Below are 24,103 nucleotides of genomic sequence, written 5' to 3' on the forward strand. Positions count from 1 at the left end.
TTTTTAGTAAGACTCTACCAACCTACTGTTCCGTTTTAATCTAGATATATAAAAAAAAACCTTTGTGTAACAGACTCACTTTAATTAAATATTTTTGTAAATAAAATTTAAATACAATACAAAATATAAATACCTCCAAAAAAATGACTTTGAACTTTTTTTTATTAACAAAGGTCAAGTTTACTAAAATTTTTTATGTAAACTTAAAACTAAGTTGCATTTAACTTCAACTATATTTTCAGCAGTTGCTTTATGAACACTAATCTAATTTTTGATACGATTTGAGGATAAAGCATGATTATTTTTTTGGCCATTACTTTTCAACTTTTAACATATTATGGTTTCGAAAAAAAAAAGAATTCAGCCACTTCTAACATTTTAATCTCATCGCTATCATCGAAAGACAATCTGGGATTAGGATCTCTTAACAATATATCATACTTAAGCTAACATAAAACTAGCGTGTAAATTTTCCGGTACAATTTTGTATTTTCGAACTTTCAAATAAATGAATAATACTAATTTTAATTTGGTTCAAATTATTAATAAGTAGACTGTCTCAAAAATGTAAGGTACCTGCAGGTAATAGAGTATACAAAAATTTTTAAAATACACTCACTTAACCAAAAGACGTGTCATTACATTCTATAGTGCAGCTCCTGGAGTATTTAAAACAAAAGCTCGAATATCCGAGATAGTGAATGAAAAATAAAAAATAATGTATAGAATGTTTAGCAAATAAAACACACGAAAAACTTTACTTCTAAAAAAATTGTGCTCTTGATTTTTAACCCCCGAAGAGGCGTAGCATCGTAGCTCCTAAAAAGATGAACCGATTTTTATTTTTTTTTGTTTTGTTTGAAAGGTAATTTAACGGAGAGCGTTCTTAGCTATGCTTCAATTGCGAGTTTAGGGTTCCGTTCCTGAAACAACTAAGAGAGTAGACAACTAAGTATAGATAAGAATCGGGAAAAGGAATAGATGCTTATTTAAATATTTAACAATTTTTGAACATCAAATGAAAAAGGATCTTGTAAGCCGTTGGTGCTAGACCAAAATTTTAATGTAAAAGTTATTTCTTATAATAAAATAAACAACTATTGTTTGAAATATTTTTTTGTATGCAAATTTCGAAATTTCCAATAGAATTTTCTAGAATTTTTTTTTTTTTGTCTTTTATAAACCTATTAGTTAAATCTACCTGCAAATTTTTAACTCTCTATCTTTTATAGTTTTGTAGAAAATAATAACACCAAGGCTTTGTTCTAATTTGCTCCTTCACGAGTAAACAGTGGTGTTTATGAAAAAATGTTACAGACAAAAGTTGTTAATTTTTTTATAAGAAGCATTTTATAAATTTAATTTTTTGTTCTATCTCTAACGGTTTAAAAGATACTCAGATACTCAATTGAACTTTACGATACTCAACTGAACTTCAAACTAACTTTGTACGTCCTGAGCACGCTATAAACAATTCTGCTTGATATATCTTTTCTTACCTTGCTATATATTTCATATATGCATGGTATAAATACTGTTTAAAATGACAGATTAAATTATTTATTTATTTATTTTTTAATGTAAAAATCAAGAGCAAAAAAAAGTGGAAAACTTTTCAATTTATGCTATAAAAAACAAAATTCCACTTATAGTCTCTCACGATACACGAACGTTTTCCTTATATACCATTTCAGCTTAGGTAGCCTTTATACCCCGAAAATACCTTACTTGTATTTTGCTCATAGTGCTCGATTAAACGATAAAAAATATCCAAGAAACCTAATTTACAACGCAAAAAGATTCGACAAAATAATGACTAGCCCATAAATTGAAAATTATTTTCTGGTGGTAAAAAATAATTGAATAACTTTCAATCATAAAATTAACAAGGCATAAATATTAAAATAATTGATTTCCAGTAGAAAATCAGAAATTTAAATTATATTTTAAATAAAAAAATTAGTGTCATCATAATTTAAAAATTATGTAATTATCTTTAGATATTATTTTTTTTTTTTTTTAATTTTTATGTAATTTATGATTACAAAATCACGAATAATATTTGACATTACATATAATAAAAAATTATGCGATGATTTTTCAATATATGTATTCATTTTTTGCATTTCAAAACAATGAAATTTGTTTTAAATAATAATTAATAACTTTAAATTTATTTAAAAAAAATTGTTGACCAATTTTTTTAATTTCTTTTCAAGCAAAGATCAAAATAGTCTGTTATGAGCATTATATACTTTTGAAAAAATTATGAAAAAAATTGTTTTATTTTACTTTTTATAAAATACTATAGCTGGTGATCTCGGAGCGTTGCTGCCGGAGGAGAAATAAATTTTTATCTGTTATCCGCCCGCTTCGTTGGGCAACTTTAGGTTTTTAAAAACAAATGAGGGGGGGGTAGACTATGTAATAAGTTTTCTTGCTATTCGAGAGGGTGACGAATCCAACAAATTCAGATTATCGTTCAAATCAGTTCGGTCGTGCTTCAGTTATAAATGGTCTAACTCATAAACAACTTAGCATAATATAAATATTTATTATTTATGGTCCAACTAAACTAACCCGACTTTTTTTTTATATTAAGATGAATTAATACTTGAAACAAAAACAACAAAAAATTATTCCTAGTAACGACTAAAGAAATTTGAAATATAAAAAAAACAAAACCTTTAACGAAAACCGACTTCAAAAGAAAAAATTTTCCAAAACAAATTAATATACACTAAAAAGTAAAAAAATAACGATAATATAATGTAGTTAAAATTATTATTATTTTTGGAGTCGGTGTCAGCCAAGGAAACAACTCTGACAGAACAGTTTGCTACATTAACTTGGCTGACACCGGCTCCAAAAATAACAATAATTTTAACTACATTATATTATCGTTATTTTTTTTAATTTTAGTTCATATTAATTTGTTTTGGAAAAGTTTTTCTTTAGAAGTCGGGTTTCTTTTTGTTTTAATTTTTTTAAATTTTTAATTTCGTTAGTTTCTTTTCCTTTCACCCAGTCGAAAGTTCTGAGGTAACACACATAAAAAAAAATACAGTCGAATTGGTAACCTCCTCCTTTTTTATTTGAAGTCGGTTAAAAAATGGCATACGCAATCCTCCACGAAGGCGGAATTTAAAAAAAAAAATTAAACAAAACATCTAGGAAGCACTAATCCTTCTTCCTCTTAAACCTAAATTTTCTGTTAAAATTAATATGAGCCCACCCTATAAGAAAGCTTAAGATATCGGTAAAAACAAGATTATTTGACTACCATTTCCTATATGAAATATTTTAGTTCTTGTTAAGGATGTTCCCTCGCCAGTAATAGAAAAAAATAAATTAGTAGATAAGGATACGAATTTTTAGTATGTTGTAGTTAACGATACATACCTATTATTAAATCAAAAAAAAATTTGGGTATCTTATCGATCAATGAAGAGAGTTTTTATTAATTAAAAATACACTAAATAACATACCATCCTCATATGATGGTATGTTATTTAGAGTATTTTTAATGAATTAATTACTCTCTTAATTGATCGATAAGATACCCAATTTTTTTTTTTGATTTAATAATATGTATCGTTAACTACAACATACTAAAAATTTGGATCATTTTCTACTAATTTATTTTTTTCTATTACTGGTGAGGGAACTTCCTTAACGTAAAGTCATATGTAAAAATTCAATAAAAAAAAATTTTTTTTAATATAATTAAATTAACTAAAAATCTTACCATATAAATTTAAACCAAAATAATTTGATTATAAATTGTCACTAATTGAAATGATTAAAGATTCTACCGGCAACTATACCATAAAGTATGAAGAAAACTAATGAGAATATTGAAGGTATTAATTATATTTATGTATTTCTAATTAGATCAAAAAATAATAAGTACGCAGTTACAAACAATATTTTTTGTTAATTTTTTGCTCTTCTTTTATGAATAGTAGAATGAATTCTAATTAGGTTTCATTGGTGCATAAATTTGAATAACGTGCGAATTACCATACATATATGCGATATATCAAATGTATACATTTTTATTTGTTTTATAATTAATTTTGACATATTTACATATTGTCTTAATAAATTCTTAAATTCACATATTTACAATTCAATTACACTTTTTTGGCCAGTAAAATTCAATCAATTAAAAAAAATACGTTTTTTTTAAGTGATATATTCCTGGATCAGATTAGTCCAGGAACAACAACTTATGACAAAAATAATCCAAAGAATAATACAAATAATTCAATAACCAAAAACAAAAAAAAAAGATAGTGAGTCATGTGAACTGTCGACGGAACTTAAACTTTGGAATATCCCTATTTTTTAAACAATTTTTTTTCATTAATTGCAGTACAATAAATTAATTATATCATAATTTGTAAATTGAAATTATTGACGTGTGTATAAAATATTATTATTAATGGTCATTCATCCTGGAACTAAGTGTGTTCAATGTAGCTTAACTTTAGTGATCGGATGAGAATCGTTGTTTTCAATGTGGTATGTATGGAGCGTAAAGAGGACATGTTTTTTGTTTACCTCACAATGCTCAAAGAAGGTTTCACTTCAAAAATTGTGTAGTCAATATGTTGCCTGACCATTGAATAAGCTAAATTGATTTTGTAATTGTACCTTTCTGTGGAGTGTGTTACAATTATATTTAGAAGAAGTTTATTTTAAGTTTTATAAGTACCTATATACTCAACAATAAAATCAGGTATCATTATCTTAGATAATTCCCAAGCATGAAGCTATTCCATTAGTTCATTCAGCCAGATCGGTATTTACTTAAAATCGTTGTGATTTCCACAAATTAAAATTTAATAAGTTACGTATTTCATTCCACTTAATAAAAAAATAATTGTTGGTAATAAGGAGCGATTATGTAAAGATTGTAAAGGAAAATATCATCAATTTTACTACAACTATTTTTTATCATCTTGAAATGCTTACATAGAAACAATACAAAAAATTAGTAATTATATTCTCAAGAAATTACTAAATAGTATTATAGCTAATTTCAAAGCTTAAAATTAAATAATTAAAAAATAAATTAGTTGCGTTGCAACGTACTACTTTGCCTTGAAAGGGTACCTAAAAGGCAAAGCGGTTTAGGATAGTTCTTTGAAAACATTGAAAAATCTAATCTGCTTGGGGACAGTCCACATTGTACTTCTACACCAAACGGGCGTTTTACTTATTTATTTTTAAAACTTAGTTACTTTTACTAGCTCTCCTTGAACGTTTTTTCGTGTAATTCAATTTGATTGAAATACATCTGACCTAACTAATTTCAAAATACGGTTTATGTTATTTAGTTGATAAAACCATTGACTTAATATTCTTTATTGCTTTACTATGGAAATTAGAGTGATAAAAACTAGTTAGGAAAAAATGATGGGATTTTTGTACAGATTTTTTGAAATCTACTTTTTCTCTGTCCCAACCTTTTTACATAAGTCATAATAAACCTTTGTCATGACTCTTTTAGTGGTTAAAAAAAATAATTATTTGCATTTGATTCTATTTTTAAGACAACCGATATTAATTTGTTCCTGCTTTATCTGCTCAATAAAAAGCAACTTCTTTAACAATTTATAATGAAAGAATCAAGATTTATATTCTACTATTTCCTCACAACTTTATCCGACTGTCAAGGAGTGGTTATGTTTTTCGAGCGTATCTTGTACGTATGTTTGTATGTATATTTGTTAGTAAATTGCTTTGTTACCTCGGATCTTCCAAACTGCTCAATAGATTTGAACATTTTAAGTTATCATTATTTTTGCCACGAAAATCAAAGTGTTCTTAGATAGGTGTTTGTAAAAACAAAACATAAAGGCGGATTTTTGGAGTGAAAAAGTAATACGTTAATAAAAAAAAAAAGATTAATAATTAAAAGGGATTACAAAAATATTGTATATGTTATATTTATGTTTAAATTTGTTTTAAAAGTTTTAATATAGTATAATAAGAGGTTTTTTTAGTGCTGTTATTTTTGAAGTATCTTAAATTTTTCGATTTAATGTTATCAGCAAAAATCAATCGTTTTCTAAAAAAACTCAAAAAACCGTCTTTTTTCCAAATTTTTCAAAAAACCCGCCAAAAAAGATCATTCCGAGTCAAATTTTCGATAACATTAAAAACCCATCCCCAAAATGTGTACCTCAAAAAAGCTTATCTCGTTTTTTTGCAGATAGGGGTACGGCCTACATCACTTTTTATCGTTTTAGAGCAATTTTTTTTACTTTTAATACAAGATTAAAAAATTAAATAGCAAGAATTGAAGACCGCTTGAATTTAAGCACATGAAATGTTAATGAAAAACGATTAAAAAATTTTTTTTTGTGTTATGAAAACTGTTCCATTATAGTTAATTAAATCTGTAAAATTTTTCAATAAATGTTTTCGTGAATCAGTAAAAATCGCACTTTCTTTCTTACAAGGGTTATATATAGAAACTTGTAAACATGCAAACTTTCAAAAGATCACGTTGCGTTATTTTTCACAAACTAATTGTAACCTTTAGATAAATGTACAATAAAAAAAAATAAAATAAAAATATCCGTAAACTCACACTGTCGAAAGAGGCACTATAGTCTTAATGTAGCGTTTCTATAACCAAGGAAACTTTTCAACTTCTAATTCACATCAACTACTTATTTATCACTACCTAATCAATTTCTTCTATCTTAAATTTCATGTACAACTGACATTGTATAAATTATAACTAATATTTTATGCTTTAGAAAAATATTTAATAAGGGACAAAATCCATTATTAAAACTTGTTTTCAAGTCCGGTTAAATAATACATGTAAAATTCCACCGGTTAATTTTTTAAAAAAAATTAACATTTATTTAAAAATATCCACAATAATTAAAATTTATATTGACGGAAACAATTTTATCATATATTCAACAGTTGTACATTATGTGACAATAAGGATAATGAAATATACGACAAAGTTTCCAAAAAATTATCGGAGCACTCTGTGATCTCCAAAGTGAATTTACCAAAAAACAAGTGAAAACATACAATTGACTAAGTTAATTGTTGAAATACCATGAATAGACAGTGTTGATTCCTCTATCACATTACAAATACATGCATGTCACACATACATAACTGATGCCATATAATACATACTATACAATTTACGCCTAATTTGCGCCCTCACGGGTAAACAGTGATGTTTACGAAAAAATTTATCAAACAAAAGTTGGTTATTTTTTATAAGGAATATTTTTTACATTTAAACTTTTGTTCTATCTCTAACGGTTTACAAGATGGGTCCTACGGACCCAAGACCCAATTGCCATGAGTCCCCAACTCGATCTCCCTTCTTACGTCCTGAGTACGCTGTAAAAATTTCAGATTGCTATCTTTTTTCGATTTTGAGTTATCGAGTTGACAGACGGACGGACAACCGAAACCCTATACCAAAATTTTGTGCGTAGCACCAATAATTTTAAGCGTTACAAACTTGGGACTAAAATTAGTGTACCTTGCATATTACATATATGCATGGTATAATGACCAAGATTAGATCTTGAAATTCAAGGTCCTTTAAAAAACTAGTCTATATTAAAAATATTATTTTTTTTAAAAATACAAAATTTTTTAAAAATAGCCACAAAAATTGAATGCAGATAAAACAGCCTTTAAACCAATTTGGACCAATGAGATTCAACTTTGGAGCATTGCTTTAAATTTCAACATTGAGATTCTTGAAACATTCCGTTATAAAGATGCTTCCTACTTTATTCCCAATAGTGAAATTGGTGATGATCTAAAACTGAACACAGTGAAAAGTGAAATTCAATGCTAAGTATTTGAAGAGACTGAAAACACATACGAAAACATTGACAGTAAATCTCTTTCAGACAATAGTGAAGAAACTCAACTTTCAAGATTTTAACGTTGAATTAAAGAAAAAGTAGGCCGGAAAAAATAGCGGCGAAATAGCGATTATCACTTCAAATTCCATTTAGGTTTAAGTGACACATAATGAGTAAGTGGGACCCGTTGTGAATACCACTTTGCTGTTTAATTAAATTATTATTTTTCATTTTAAAAACTCATGGTCAGCAAGTTCTTTTATTTACTATAGTTCAAAAAAATTTCGTAAGAAGTAAATTATAATTTTTATTAATGAATACAAATTGAACGCTCTTATGTTCATCTTACACACTTTTGCTTATTTTTAACCGACTTCAAACAAAAACGGAGGAGGTTATCAATTCGACTGTATTTTTTTTTTAATGTTTGTTACCCCAGAACTTTTGACTGGGTGAACCGATTTTGATAATTCTTTATCTGTTTGAAAGCTGGTGCTTCCCATTTGGTCCCATTTTATTTTGGTAGAGTTCTGACAACAGTATCCATTGGAAAACCATAAAAGTCTTAAATTTTCATTAAGTATGCACGACAAGAGAACGAATAACTCAATATCACTTCGATGATTTTTTTTTTAGTGACAAGTTAGTGAGTGTACTTCAAATTCACTAAAAATCACAAAATAAAAAAACTTTTAACAAAAAGAAAACCGACTTCAAAAGGAAAACTTTTCCAAAATATATTAAAATGCACTAAAAAGTAAAAAATTAACAACAATATAATGTAGTTAAAATTATTGTTATTTTTGGAGTCGGTGTCAGCCAAGGAAACAACTCTGACAGAACAGTTTGCTACATTAGCTTGGCTGACACCGACTCCAAAAATAACAATAATTTTAACTACATTATATTGTCGTTATTTTTTTACTTTTTAGTGCATTTTAATATATTTTGGAAAAGTTTTCCTTTTGAAGTCGGTTTTCTTTTTGTTAAAAGTATTTTTATGTGTACATGTTGCCAATAGTAGTCAAATTCAAAAATTGAAATTATTTTTCAAAACCATTTCCGTAGATGCATAATTATCTTCAATTTGTATAACTTTTAAAAATATATAACACCGGAAAATAATCGATATCAATTCAATGAATATACCAAATAAAGTCTGGTTTACACCTTACAAAAATATTTATTTTTGTATTTATTAATTCATTTCAACTTTCCTTGAAAGTCTAACGTATTGCTTATATTATTCAATCAAGAAACGACATTTGGTTTCCTTACATTTATAGATATAAAAATATTATTCAACAGAAATATGTACACGGAGAAACATGGAAAATGAATATGTATGCTTCAAGAGTGTAAGCACGATTATTTAAGATTGGCGATTAAGAGCATTCGCAATACGTACTATTTTAGAGAATCATGTAATTTGGTGTAGATAAATCTTTAAATAGATAATCAATTATAGATAGACATTAACACTAAACGTATTAAAATTATATCGAGCATATTGATTCAATATATCTATATTAAAAATATATAGCTGTGAGATATATCTGAAAATATTAATGTGAATTCAAATAATGGCATAATTCACTATTTTGTTTCTCATTTTAGTTGTATATTAATCAAATATGGTATCGAAAATAGGATTTATTTCATAAGAGATCTTAAATTGCAGTTCTGATTAAAAAGTCAGTGGGTCACTAGTTCAAGATTAGCCTATCTGAATTCATAAGGGTGAAATTTTTATGCTCCTTTTTCGCTTGTAATATTTTTGCAGGATCCCGTTTAAAATATGATCTTGAACATAAAAGAAGAGCTAATTGTTTTTAACAAACATCACTTCAGAAAATCATTCAAATCACTTCAAAAAAAATTTTATCATATAATTGGGGTCAAAATTTACAAAAAATGTTTTTAAACACTCCAAGTTTTGAATACAAAATTCGTAAAATTAGAAAAAAATGAGAATTTTACGAATTTCATCCCTCAAAAACTTTTTAATTTGTACAAAATTTTTATTTGTAGTATTAAGCTTACGCAACAACATCCTGCAAAAATTTTTGGACTAGTTGCATTTTAAGTGCTTGATTGTTAATTGTTAAGAAAGCGCTCGAAAAACCACCCAACAATATAACGATTTTCATGCTTTAATACTGTTTTTATACATGCTAGAAAGATGGCACTTTCACCGATCGACTCAAAATAATGTCAAATATTATAAAAGTTAGAAAAATTTCTTTTTCCACAACGCCGCCTTCTCGAAAAAGTAGAAAAACGGTTTTTGCGATATTTAAACGAGGGTTTGAATTGTGGAAAATGGAATTTTTCTTTAATTTGACTTTATTTTGAGTCGATTGGTGAAAATCACATCTCTCTAGCATATATAGAACATAAAATCTTTACTGTTGGGTGGTTTTTCGCCCGCTGTCTTAACAATTAACAATCAAACACTCAAAATACAATCAGGCTAAAAATTTTTGCGGAATACTATTGAGTAAGCTTTTCACTACAAATAAAAATTTATATAAATATTAAAAATCGTATTTTTTCATAGAGTTTTTGAGAGAAAAAATCGTAAAAATACCTTTTTTTCAAATTTTACGAATTTTATACTCGAAAAGTTTAAGAGAAAAATGAGAAGCAATTCGGTCTATGTTACTTATTAATAAATAAAAAAATTGTTGCCTACCGGGTCTATGTTTTACCGGGTTACACGCATTTTTACGTTGAAGAGCAGGTTTTAAACGGGACCCTGCAAAAATTATCAATGCGAAAATTAAGCATGCTCAAAGACGGATTTTGCCGGGACTATAAACCAAAGTCAATTTCCATAAGCAGTACTTTTATTCGTTGTCCTATTTTCTAAGCACATTTGTGTATAATAATGAAAAACTGCTTGCTTGGTCAACTGTATCTACGTACTAGATTAAAATTATACATGTAATAAAAGATCAGAGTGAATATGTGATCTAATGATCTAGATTTACACTTTTAATAAGTAAGTCAGTGAATCTAACTTTTTAAAGCAAATTATTGCATAATAACAAGTTCCTAGAATTAAAAATCATTTCTTTTTTAATATAATTCTTATAGGTACAAATTCACTTTTAATATTATTGTTTTTAAAATATGTAATTTAATTTTTGTTTATAAATTGTTGGCTCGTTTGTCGTTTGTCTGGAGGTCGAATATAATCCATATACAAAATATCAAGGTTGACATGGTACAAAATCCTTTTTGTGAATTGCATTGATGCAGTCGAGAAGCAAGGTTGTCAAGAAAACGAATTAAAAATCATTGATCACGCATGAAATTAAGGAGTAATAAACTTCACCATAAAAATTAAGTACAGTACGATCTATTTTATATGATTGTGTAGGGTATGAGATCAGTTGTGTTGAATAAGTGATACCGTATATACATATAATTATCTTTAAGATAATTCTTCAAGATAAAATTAGAAATAATAAACCAATTAGTAAAAATTTATTTTCTTCACTCATGGCAAAATGTCTTCTTTCCTTCTGCACTGTTTTGCGCGACAAATAGTAAATTACCCACTGCATGCCTCGAGTTCAACTGTCGCACGTGATTAATAAATAGGCAAGATTCATTTTTTCCAGCTGTGCGAATTGGACAACTCTATATGGAACAGTGAATCTTTTAGTTATTTATTGTATATTGGTAAAAATAAACGATTCATTTATTTCAAAAAGTTTTTATAAAATTAAGAAGAAAACAATGTGAAACAATTTCTAAAACAGTATCTGGTTGTCCCCAACACGATATCTTGTTGAAGCTGAATGTAAAAGCACTGTTGCATTGACATGGACTCTGTACTTTTTATACCATGTATATATGAAACATACATAGTATATTAAGTTTAGTCCCAAGTTTGTAACGCTTAAAAATAATGATGCTAGGAAAAAAATTTTGTCATAGGTGTTCATAAAATCACCTAATTAGTCCATTTCCGTTTGTCCGTCCGCCCGTCTGGGGACACGATAACTCAAAAACGAAAAAAGATTTTTACAGCGTACTCAGGACGTAAAAAGTGAGGTGAAGTTCGTAAATGAGCATCATAGGTCAATTGGGTCTTGGGTCCGTAGGACCCATCTTGTAAACCGTTAGAGGTAGAACAAAAGTTTAAATGTAAAAAATGTTCCTTATCAAAAATTAAACAACTTTTGTTTGAAACATTTTTTGTAAACATCACTATTTACCCGTGAGGGCGCCAATTAGGCGGAAATTTTATAATATGTACTATACTTAATTATCAGTTATGTATGTGTCACATGTTTGTATGTGTAATGTGATAAAGAAATCAACACTGACTATGCATGGTATTTCAATAATTAATTCAGTCAATTGTTTGTTTTCACTTGTTTCATATTATTATGTTCACTTTCGATTTTAATTTTCAAATGACGCCTTTAAATAAAGAAAACAAGTATTTCTCGAACATGATATTAATTCTCGCTAATTTTAATGCTAATTTATCGAACATGTAAAATTAAAGCAAAACTAACCAAATTCATAAAAAAATAATTCAAATGTTAAATACACCTGTTAAAATCTACAGAAAACTGATATAATTTTTTATTTTACACTAGTTTTGATGACTATCAAATTCTCAAAGACATTTGTTTATTGTTTAATTGTTTATAATGTTAATTAGCATATGTAGTACTTTAAACAGAAGCTAATTATTATTGCTTATAATAACATGTAATTATTTACATATCAGTTAACACTTCAGTACAATAAAAGTATTTAAACAGACAAAACTTACAATTTTATTATCAATTTAGTTTTAAACAAATTTTTGCAAGCTTTATAAGATACAAAGCCAGGAAACTTCAAACACACTAAGTAGTTTAAAATGTACGCAAATTCTCACTTAGCTTTGTTTGAAGGAGGGAGATTAATTTATACAGATTTCAGTCCCGACCAATTATTCGCGCAACATATTGTGGGCTGTATTAGAACAATGCTATTGAATATTGATTTTAACAAAGTTCACTATTTCTGTTATTGAAGACAATAACGCAAAATTTGATGCAATTTGAACTTTTTTTTTGAGAAATCGATACTACTTCGACTATTCAAATATTATTGACATACCGACAGAAAAAACAATTTCAATTTTTTGCGTTAAGGTAGTACTATCGGTAATAGACTTTGCATTCAGAATTAAATGAAACTTGGCATAATGGCATAGTGGTCCATTATTATATCATAATAAACCATTTAAATTTTCTTCAGAGAATTGTTTAATTAAGTTTAATAAATGGGGTAATTTATGAATATCACAGAGATTTGAAGCTGCCTAGAGTCTGCCGTGGTTTTAATTGTTTTACGAGAGTGTTGCCTGTATTTTTTTTGTCGATTATATTTAAAATTATTTAATTCATATTTGTACATAGATTATACCCACAGAAAAGACGTTGGTACATTATGTAATATGCTTTCTAGAACTTTAGTTAGTAACTATGTAGGTACGGCGAAGCTGCGGATAAAAATCAGCAATTATAATAAAATAATGCAAACATCAAAACAATATATCCATCAAGACCTGTATGTAATTTGTAATGAGAACTAATGTAAACAACCTCTAAATAGCAATACTGAAGATTGTGGTTTTAGCAATTTCTACAATACCGCATCTACAATTTTAATAGAAAATACTCATATTAATAAAAACTATGATGCATTTTATAAATTTAATCAAGAAAGCACAGAGTATCAAAAAAATAGCGGACAATATATCTGAAATCACTTTCAAAACTCACGATAAAGTTAACACTCTTGCTGAAAAATTGAATCTAAATTTATTATATCATTATCGCAACGATCGCTTTTCCACATTAGCTACATTTGTTCTTAAATTTATCGAAGAGTCTGAATTACGTGGAAGCTATAATTATCCAGTAGTGCTTGTGTCATTCTAATAAGACACCTATAGTGAGATTATAAAAAAATTAATGCAAAAAGTTTGTTCAACACCTGACAAAACGAAGCCTGGCGTCCAACTTTTGCAGCATGCGATACCAATGATACCAGTATCTGTATGAATGCATATATATTACAGGAAATGAACGTATTTAAAACTAACTTTTTTGATAATAAATCGATTTTGATCTTTAACATCTCATTTTATTCGTAATTGCATTTTAAAATAGCCCCTTCGGGAATTCGACTATTATGCCCTGAGTTCCCGAGACGTATTAAGAATAACAAATGAGGATAAAAATACCAGTATGGAGGTTTTTGGTGTCGCTGAATTCGAATCTGACCATAAAAAGTGTGAAAATTCAAAATGGTCCGAATAGTTATGTATTTATCCAAAATCTGAATTTCAAGCCACGATAACATAAAATAAATATATTAAAAAAAAGATGTTGTGATGGGGTTTTTCGTGACTGCTGAATCCGAAACTGGTCATAAAAAATGTGAGCATTAGAAAAACATGGCCAGAAAATTCAATTTTAGCTACTAGATTAAGACAAATATATCTAGAAAATATTATTTGTTTTCAGTTTATGAAAAAACTAAATTTTCCGGTCGACATTTTGAATTTTCATATTTTTTATGGCCATATTCAAATTCAGCGACTCCAAAAACCTTCATAATGGTATTTTTATTTCCATTTATTTTTTTTAATACGACCAAAATGGGACGTTAAAAATAAAAATTTGGTTCATTATCAAAAAAATTAATTTCCACCCTGATTTTTCTTTCGTTTCTTGCACTAATATACCTCACTAGCGCACAGACTATATAATAATATAAAGCCTCCGTTGATAAATATAAGAATTTTCTTCCATTGATTCATAAGAAATTTTTTAAGATTTATCTCATTTAAATGTCTCGTTAAAAGACTTTTTTTTTATTAATTTAATTTCTTAAATAAATTGCACGTCAATAGAATGTTAAAAAGTTGGTATGTTTATTAATAATTTAAAATGTTTTTTTTTTTATATTTACTTTAATGGTTCAAATGTTTTTGACCTTTATAGATGCAAAAAAAAACCTATTAATACTCTTAGATCAAGTTCCTACCAAACAATTATATCCATTTCTTTCATTTTTTGAATGGTGAAAGTCATCTATTTAAATTGTTTAATAATTTTAATTATTTTAGTTATATAAAATAGGTACCATTGATCTTCTTAAATATTCTAGAATGTTAAAATAATAATTTTTTTGTTTGTTTTAACCGGCAAACATACAAAATAATCAATTTTATGTGACTAGATATCATTTTTACCTCTATCCACAAGCTATAAAATTAAAAAAATGCATTTATTACCTCATGAAAGTAAATTGAACTATAAATAATTTGACGGTTTTTTGTGCTTAAAGTGGTTGAACCAACTGATCACCAAAGGGACTTAATAGGGAATATTCATGTATTTTTTTCATATTTTTAATTCATTGTTTACACCGTTATAACAAAGTAAAAAATATAAATATTGCTTAAAAATGCTGTAATTAAGTGTAAAAAATATATAAAATACATTATAATTTTGAGATATTTAAACGCAGTTTTTTGGCGCTCTCTGTTGATGACGTATATTTACATCATGGTCTATTCGATTAGTTTTGATATAGTATGCTACATACAGGCGTAAACTAAATATTGACTAATATATTGTCTAGTAATCGTAATTAAAGAGAATTGAAAAAAAAAAAAAAATATATATATATATATATACACTCGAACCAGGATATTTAGTTTACGCCTGTATGTAGCATATTACATCAAAAATAATCGAATAGACCATGATGTAAATATCGTTTGCATAATTGTAAGTAAACAACAACGATAAGTGATAATAATAAAGAAGTGGATATGCAAATTAAAAAATTCATTGAGTTGAAAAAATTGCATTCGTGTCTAGAGCTCGAATAGCCTAATTGGTAGGGCGCTTGACATGAATCCAAGAAGTCCGTGTTCGAGCCCTGGTTCGAGTGTATTTTTTTCAATTCTCTTTAATTAATTTTAAGTAATTAAAAAGATATTAATTACTAAAATAATGGTTCAGTTGAAATGTCCAGTCATTAAAGTTTCGGAAAAAAAATATTTGAACCAAATTTAAATTTCATGAATATTCCCTATTTTATTAAACGTTATTATTTAGTGCTAAATTCAGAAAATATCAAACCAAGAGTAAATTACACCGTTTAGTTTGAGAGATATTAAGTATAAAATTATTTTAAAACAATACCTAATTAGTACCTACAACTAAAACATACAATAATTTCTTACAATAAAGAAATTGATAGTAAATAAAATGCTCACAGCGACTACTACTATTCCTAAAAATGATATTAACATAATTAAAAACATATTTTAAACAAATCGACAATATCAGCCCCCATTTTGTGGATAAATTTTCCACAGTATTGTTTTTAAAGTTAACAAAACCAACTTTAATAATTTGAAAGTTTTATTTAAAAAAAATATATTTTGAACTTCTTTGTGTTAAATCTAAAATTTACGATTTAGTTACTGAATTTCTTCTGCCAATTACCTTTAGATAATTGAATCAGTAAAGATTTTCATGTTTTAATTATCACGAATAGTTCTGATTTTAAATAATTTTTTTATTATTTATTTATTTATTTATTTTATTTTTTTTTTTTGTATATATGCATTATTGAATATCAGAAACATTACAGTTAAAGTATCAGAAGATTAAAGCTTATCTGTTTAAAAAAAAATGATTGAAAAAAAATTAAGCATTAGTAAGAAATCAAATAAATTGTAAAGCAGTAATGTATTGGTTTTGAACACATATGTTTTGAGAACGATGAGTCAAGATAAGCTGAGAAGTCAAGCTTTCTTACAAATTCAATTTTTATTTATCATAAATTATTTTCTTAATAACAATATTCTAGGTTTCCTTGTTTTTTAAAACTTTAAATAATTTGTTTCAGGCATTGACCAATTTCGTCAAGTTTCGACAAAACAATTGGAAATTGCTGTTTCGGTCGGACATAATTTTTCGATAAAGCAAATCATAAACTATTCAAATTGGCTTTTGCATCATTTGATATTTTTTACCAAAGTATGTCATTATTTTCTAAATTGATTTATACTTTTAATGCAATTTCTTTTACCTAATATTATTGTCTATATATAGAGGTCGTGTGGCGTTCACTATTATATATTTTAATGTAATTGGAATCGTTTGTAAAGAAAGTAATACATACTTGTATTAATAAAAATTACTTAAAATAAGGAAATTCCGACTGAGAATATACTTATAAACTTCGATCAAAAATATACTTTTGACAAAAATTATTTCGAATTTTCCAAGAATAATATTTCGACATTAAAAAAGGTAACATAATTGTTATACTAAGCACTGTCAGAAATATTTATTTGAAAACGAGATGACGTTTTTATTTTAAAACATTATCCTAAAAGTTATATTGGTTATTATTTATTAGTTAATATTTATGTATAAAGATATTATTTATTAGCAAAAAAATTATTAATTTATGAATGTAAAATTATCTAAGATAATTATGAGAGATAATTATTAGTACACAATCAAAAATGATATAAGCTTATTCTACGTATTTATAAATTAAATTTTAAATTCACTCTAATGCTTAAATCAATTTTTTTTTATATTAAATACCCATATTTTAACTGCAATTTAGTCATCATCAGTATGAATACTGTAATCATAATTATTCTCTTGAGATGGTACTCAAAGCTAATGAAATTGATAAATTTTGCTATAAAAGTCACCAAATTAGCGAAGTGTAACATTTACTTATGATTAGCTAATTCATACTGATGATTATTTTGCAACCGAAATAAATACGTATTAATAATACAATTGATATAGGCATTGAGTGTATTAGAAATTTTATTTGAAGTCCATGTTGAAAATTTAGGGTGAAATTATTTTAAAAAATAATTAAGTATTATATTTAAAATTAAAAACATGTTTTATAAAAATCATTAATTAATATTAATACTACTGTAAATTTTTGACAAAATCCTTAAAACCGTTTTGAATGATACAGCCCATATGGGGTTTTACCACTGGGCAGTGCATCGGCCAATATCGGTGGCCGAGCTTCCGAGCCTCGGCCAAATTCCGGCTGAGCACATTACCAGCTTATGGCCGATGTTCTTTTGTCCATTTACCGTATAATTACCAATCTACTGAATTAACCTAAATTGCCAGTTGTATTATTTTTGAAGTATTAAATACACTAGATAAAGATACCAAAGATAAGCTATTTTAAAATAGCAAAACAAAAAACATAAATTTTGTTAAACAACTTAATTTTTTTACTCTTATCTAGGTCCTAGGAACTCAAGAAATGTGTCATTCTTATTATTCATTGGAAAAAATTTTTCTTGTAAAACAACATCCAATTTTTAAAAATATATATAAATTTTGACGTTATTATTATTATTATTATTAATATTATTATTATCATTGATAATAAAAGTGTTCGCTTTAACCTCACTTTTATGGTCCTTTTTTTAAACATATCTTCATATTTTCTTTTTGACATTTGATGACATTTAAAAAAAAAAAAAAACAATAAAGTAAGGTTAGGAATACGAACGGCAGCCGTGACTCGAGTATACTCTCTATAGAGAAAATTGTCTCTGGCGCCACGGTATTAGCCGAACTTCGGCAAATCAACGGTAACCGAGGATCGCCCAAGGTTCGGTCTTCGGCAAAATGCTCGGTCACCCCATATGGGAGTTATAACAGAATTATAACAATTCTTTAAATATTTACTTTCACCGAAGTTGCGTGTACTTTCTATTAAAAAAAGAAAAAAAAAATTAAAACGTCATAATTTTTGTGAATTATAAACATTCATATTAAAAATAGAATATTTTTGTTTTGCGAATTTTAGACTTTTAATTACAAAAAGCTGTAGAGTACCTAAACTACTCCTATGTTCCAAAGGAAGATTTATTTCATTAATTTTATATTTATTAAATGTGTTAATTTTTAATACATTAGATGTGGGGTACTTCCATAATATTTATCTGATTTTATGCGGGTATTTCCAAGTATCTTCATATAACTATAGATTATATATTACAAATTAAATGTTGTGTATAGTTTTTTCGCTTCACAAGAAAAGTTATATCGAACTAAAGTTTATTAATTTCGTGAATTTATCACTGCTTAACTTAGTTTTTGCACTTTTTATAAAATATATTTAATGATTTTGTTAAATATAAAAATATTTTTTGTCTCATAAAATATTAATATTAAATATTTAAAAATTATTGGGGATCATTTACAAAATTATAATATTTTATTTTATTTTTCCCTAATTTTTATCATAACAGAAATACACAAAATAATAGCTGTAATAAATATTCTATTAAATAAATTATTTATTGTATTTTATCATGTTAATTAGTTTTAAAATATATAAATAACTATAAAAAAATGTAAAATACTAATTAATAAATACATACCACAAAAATATATTAAATATTATTTGTTTAATATTAATTAAAACAACACTTGATTATATCCAAATGGACGCACAAAAATTCACTAATTTTCCAAGTCCTTTTAAAAAACAAAAAAGAATTATTTTCCAAAAAAATTATATTTATTAAGTACAGAAAAATTAATTTTTCACACACTTTTTATTTGACAAACTCTAAAATTGCATTTCGAACAATTATTAAATATTATTCAGTTGTTAAAAACTAAAAATGTAAAAACTGCATTATTTAAATAATAACTGTAATTCATATAAGAAGTTAGAATTGAAATAAAATACTAAAAAATAATATGATAAAAGTAAGGAATTCAATTTACTTGTTAGTATTTTATTAAACTAATAAAAGGAAAATTAAATAAAAATGATTGTAAAAAGAATGAAAATATGTTAAAATTGTAAAACTAATACTAAATTCTAAATAAGATTAACATACAATTTTATAATCGCGTAGTATGAAAAACACTAACCAAAACGTAAAAATTTTGTTTTAAAAATAAAATTAAATATTTTATTATTTTATTTAAAACACACAAACGAACGCAAATCGTATAACTACTTCTTGTTGAATGCAACAAACACACAACGGACAACACCGATTTAGGATGATTTTTAAATTGTCATACACTTTTATAAGTTTTATTTGATGCATGTATTAGATACGGAACAGTAATTTTTCAAACATGCTTTTTTAAGTATATTAAAATAGTTTTTGCGTAAGGTTTTTTTAGTTTTTGATAATACCGGGGCGAAAGATTGTACATTACATAAAAGTCATATCAAAATATTAATATTAATTCTTTGTTTAAATACATATATGAATTATTTAACATTGTTAGTTTTTTAAGTAAGTTAATTTGAAAAGGAAAAGATTGTGTAGGCCATGATCGCTGATTTATAAAATATATGTCGCTTAAAAATTTCTGGGGTAAATATTATTTAACGAAATTGAATTTTGTTCCTGATATTTCATTCATGCATTTCATTCAATATTGTACATTTCCCCTACGCCATTACAAAATGCCCTCTAAGATCACGGCACAAAACACAACCACCAACCATTACTGCATAAACATCGAAAAATCCGAATTTGCACTCAATTTTAACCGGTTGAAAACTTGGCAATGTGACACTGTACAAGAGAGAGTGTAGATACGAGTGCACATACACATACTTCATGCACTGTCTTGCTCGGTGCCACTTTGATTCGAACGAACTCTGCAAGGAAATTTTATGTTATGTCATAATAAATATCCTGATCAAACCAAATGTAGGTTCGCACAAATTAGGTTGAGTATTAAATCAGAAGTATGCCTTTTTTAAACTTAACCTACAATTAATTGATACAGAAAAAAGTGAAACTAGCTAAAATAAAATTCTTGAAGGAAAAAACAAGTGCTTTACTTATAAAATTAATACCTTTAATTTTCAGAAAAATACCTTGTAAGTATTAATAATGTACGAAGATACGATAGGAACATAATTCCTACCGGGGGTCCTACTGCATCTGCCGTTCTTTATTTTATTTAAAGTTAGATAAGTGACATATAAATATTTTTTATATGAGAGCAAAAGGGTTTTGTTCGAGTTTTTTATTAAATTTCGCAAATTCCACTTTTTATTTGAATAAAAAAAATCAATTTAGAAATAATTTTTCGATTTTGCTTATCTTTGATAACAATAATCGCTGTTTGATTTTCTATGGAAACATTTAATGAACAAAAACATTTAGCTGAAGCGTAAATATGCTGTACAGCTCGACTATTTTATCTGCCGAAAATATTCGGTTAAATTTTAATACTTTTGCGTTCAGTAATTCTCGATAACACTATCCATAAAGTTTCTGCATGCTTTAATTAAACGTTAATACATCAAGTTTTGTTAATAAAATCTTTCTAATAATAGCTTCGAATACACAGATAACTTAGTTCCATTAGTTCATCACCCTGTATATAAGTACGATTGATGGATGATTTGTAAATGAAAAATAGTAGCAATTCTCTTCCGGCTAACAAAAAATAATTACTTTAAAAATATGGTTAAAAATGATTGTAACCTAAGCACACATAAAGAAAGTACTTACTATTTAGTTAGATGGTATTACTTCCAAATTTCATCTAATTTATCTAAAAAAAATTTCACTTTTAAGATATCAAATTTAATAGATTAAATTATTACGCTCATAAAATTTTCAACCTCCGTGTGTGTGCAATTAAGATTGTTATCTTTAGAGTTGACATATACTTCAATTTTTGTATTGGTTTTAAGGCGAACTAGTGACAAAATTGAAATGATAATTATATGCAATTAAATTTCAAAATAAAAATTATATTAAAGTGGTTCAATACGGTTTGACGCAACCCAAAAGGTTGCAAGGCGGTTGAGTATAAATCTTAGATTTGTTTATTTTTATCAAATATTAAGGTAAATGATAATTTTTAACCTATTGAATTCAGAGATGCCAACCTTCTCTGATTCTTGACTCATTGTAACGCTATTTAGTTATTTAAAAAAAACTAAAATAAATTAAAAGTTAGTAAATAAAATAAAAGAATGTTAAAATTTACCTAAGTAAACACGTGACTTAATATGTGGGTAAATATAATAAAAAAGTTAAACGCTTAAATTAAGCTGGTGTCCTTTGGATTTTTTCAATATTTTTTTTTGGGTGCGTACGGTTGTTATCCAGCATTAGCATAAAATATTCTTACCTTTCTCACTTCCTGGTATATATTAGTGAATAAAATATTGCTTTTACAATTAGTGGCGAAAAATTAAAACGAGCCTTGAAATTTGACTTTGCTATTAATTAATATTAATAATTAGATAAAAATTTGATAATATTATCTGAAGTATGAAACTCAAAATCAGTTTAGGGATTTAATATTTATAAATTTATTGAGGAGAATCAATAAGCGAAAAGAATATTGAGAAGGTTTTCTGCTCTAATATAAAAGAACTTTTCCAAACTTTTACATCATGCACAATATTGTAGCTTATATATTTTTTATAATATTTTTAGTTAGATGGGATTATGGTTGAATATTTTAAGACATTTGACAATATAAGAACTCTACAACTGTTTTAAGTATTGTAATTTAAAAAAAACTCGATATTATTGCATTTTTAACACGCTTTTAATAGCTTGGCCTGTATGTTTTAGTCCCAAAATTATGGCAACCCCTGAAGATCTCGCAGAGACAACGGGAAAAATAACATACCAGGATGGCCCCTCTTGCCATAGAGTTTCCTATGAAATAAGATCTTTGGCCTTGCAATAACCTTAGAAAAAAATATTCTGCTCTTTCCAAATTTGCAAAAAAAATTGAAAAGAAAAACCCATTAGAAAAACTGATTTTTGGCTCGCTATAGCTTTAAGGTTCTGTTCAAGGTCAAATCCAAGGTCATTATTCGATTTTCCGTCAAAACATACGTCGGAAATGGAACTTATCATTTTTTTCCTTTTAAGTAGTGATATTGTCTGCTCTTCACGCGGATAATCGTATAGGTTTGAGATTTTTGCTCTGCTTTATAGCCCAAAAGGTACAAATTTTACTTTAAGTTAAAAAAAAAACGCTCTATGGTACTAATTTGGAATTAAGCATGTTTTTTTTGTAAATTTTTTTAAATTATAATTTTTTATTGATATTGAATAAGTAATATTTTTAATAAAAGTTTTAGCAATTTTTTTTAATGGCACCATTGAAATTAATAGATATAAATTTATTATTTGCTTACCTGAAAAATGTTAATTACTTATTTTGGAAGCAATAAAATAATTTAAAAATTATAAATTGAATTTCGATATAAAATAATTAATATTAAAAAAATTGATAATAACTTTGTTGCATTCCCAGGCTGTCATTAAGAAAGCTGTGAAGAAATTTTTATAATAAATTATACTAAAAATAAACATCTGATCACACGAAACATAAATTTTATCCTAGACACGCGGTAGAGAGAAAATAATATAAGCCTTTAAATTAAAAACTTCTTCCTTATACTAAATACATTTAGAGATGGAAATATTTATCGCAAATTTTAATAGTTTAGGCAGAAATTGAGTTTAATCTTTACTTGGGCTTATTTAAACAATTACATAAGCAGTTGCATGGCGTCTATGATGGCAAGTAAAATTAAAAGTGTATATTCAAAAATTATGTGTTCGTTTGGAATTTGTTACCTATTATTTAAACTCCCACAGGTAAAATATTTTGTATTAAATTAAATTTAGATATTAACTTAAATTTTTAAAAAAATTTGTTAAAATCAATTTTTTTTACAAAACCATTATTATCACACAGTACAGTTACATTAATCCGACACTGGGGTGTCAAATAACTTAGATTAGCGTTATAAATCATATCAATTAATCATATTACATTAACATACATTTTTCATTTTTGAGTGAATTTTCTCTCAAAGGCATAGCGACAGGCGCAGGTGGGAAGTGTCGAATTACCGGACGTGTTGAAATACTGAATGTTCAGCTCCGTCACGTTGGAACTGGACTTGCAAAAATTAGATTTTTTTATCATATTATACTACAAACGATGTAATAGATTGTAGTAAGCGTTATTCGATTGCAGTAAAGTATTCAGATCTGCTCAAATTCGATCGTGTTTCATGTAGTGATGAGAAACATAATTTCCAAGTTACAGTATTTTGAAAAAAACAAAAAACAAAAAAAAAACAAAAACAAATAAAAAAATGGAGTT

General features: G+C 26.5%; 1 protein-coding gene across 3 annotated transcripts in view; it reads right to left on the reverse strand.

The window, feature by feature from the left end:
- The window catches only part of LOC123290727 (elongation of very long chain fatty acids protein 7-like), a 37,732-nt gene extending 18,286 nt beyond the window's left edge, over positions 1-19,446 (reverse strand). The window contains exon 1 of one of the 3 annotated variants that reach the window (XM_044871214.1): positions 19,354-19,446. The gene's annotated coding sequence lies outside the window, so the exon portion shown is untranslated. Of the gene's footprint in view, positions 1-3,748; positions 3,823-6,604; positions 6,717-19,353 lie in introns of those variants that run through there. The other 2 variants (XM_044871055.1, XM_044871138.1) reach the window with 2 other exon arrangements.
- Positions 19,447-24,103: the final 4,657 nt, after the last annotated feature.

Source organism: Chrysoperla carnea, chromosome 1 (genome assembly GCF_905475395.1).
Source record: "Chrysoperla carnea chromosome 1, inChrCarn1.1, whole genome shotgun sequence".
NCBI classification, from domain to species: Eukaryota; Metazoa; Arthropoda; class Insecta; order Neuroptera; family Chrysopidae; genus Chrysoperla; species Chrysoperla carnea.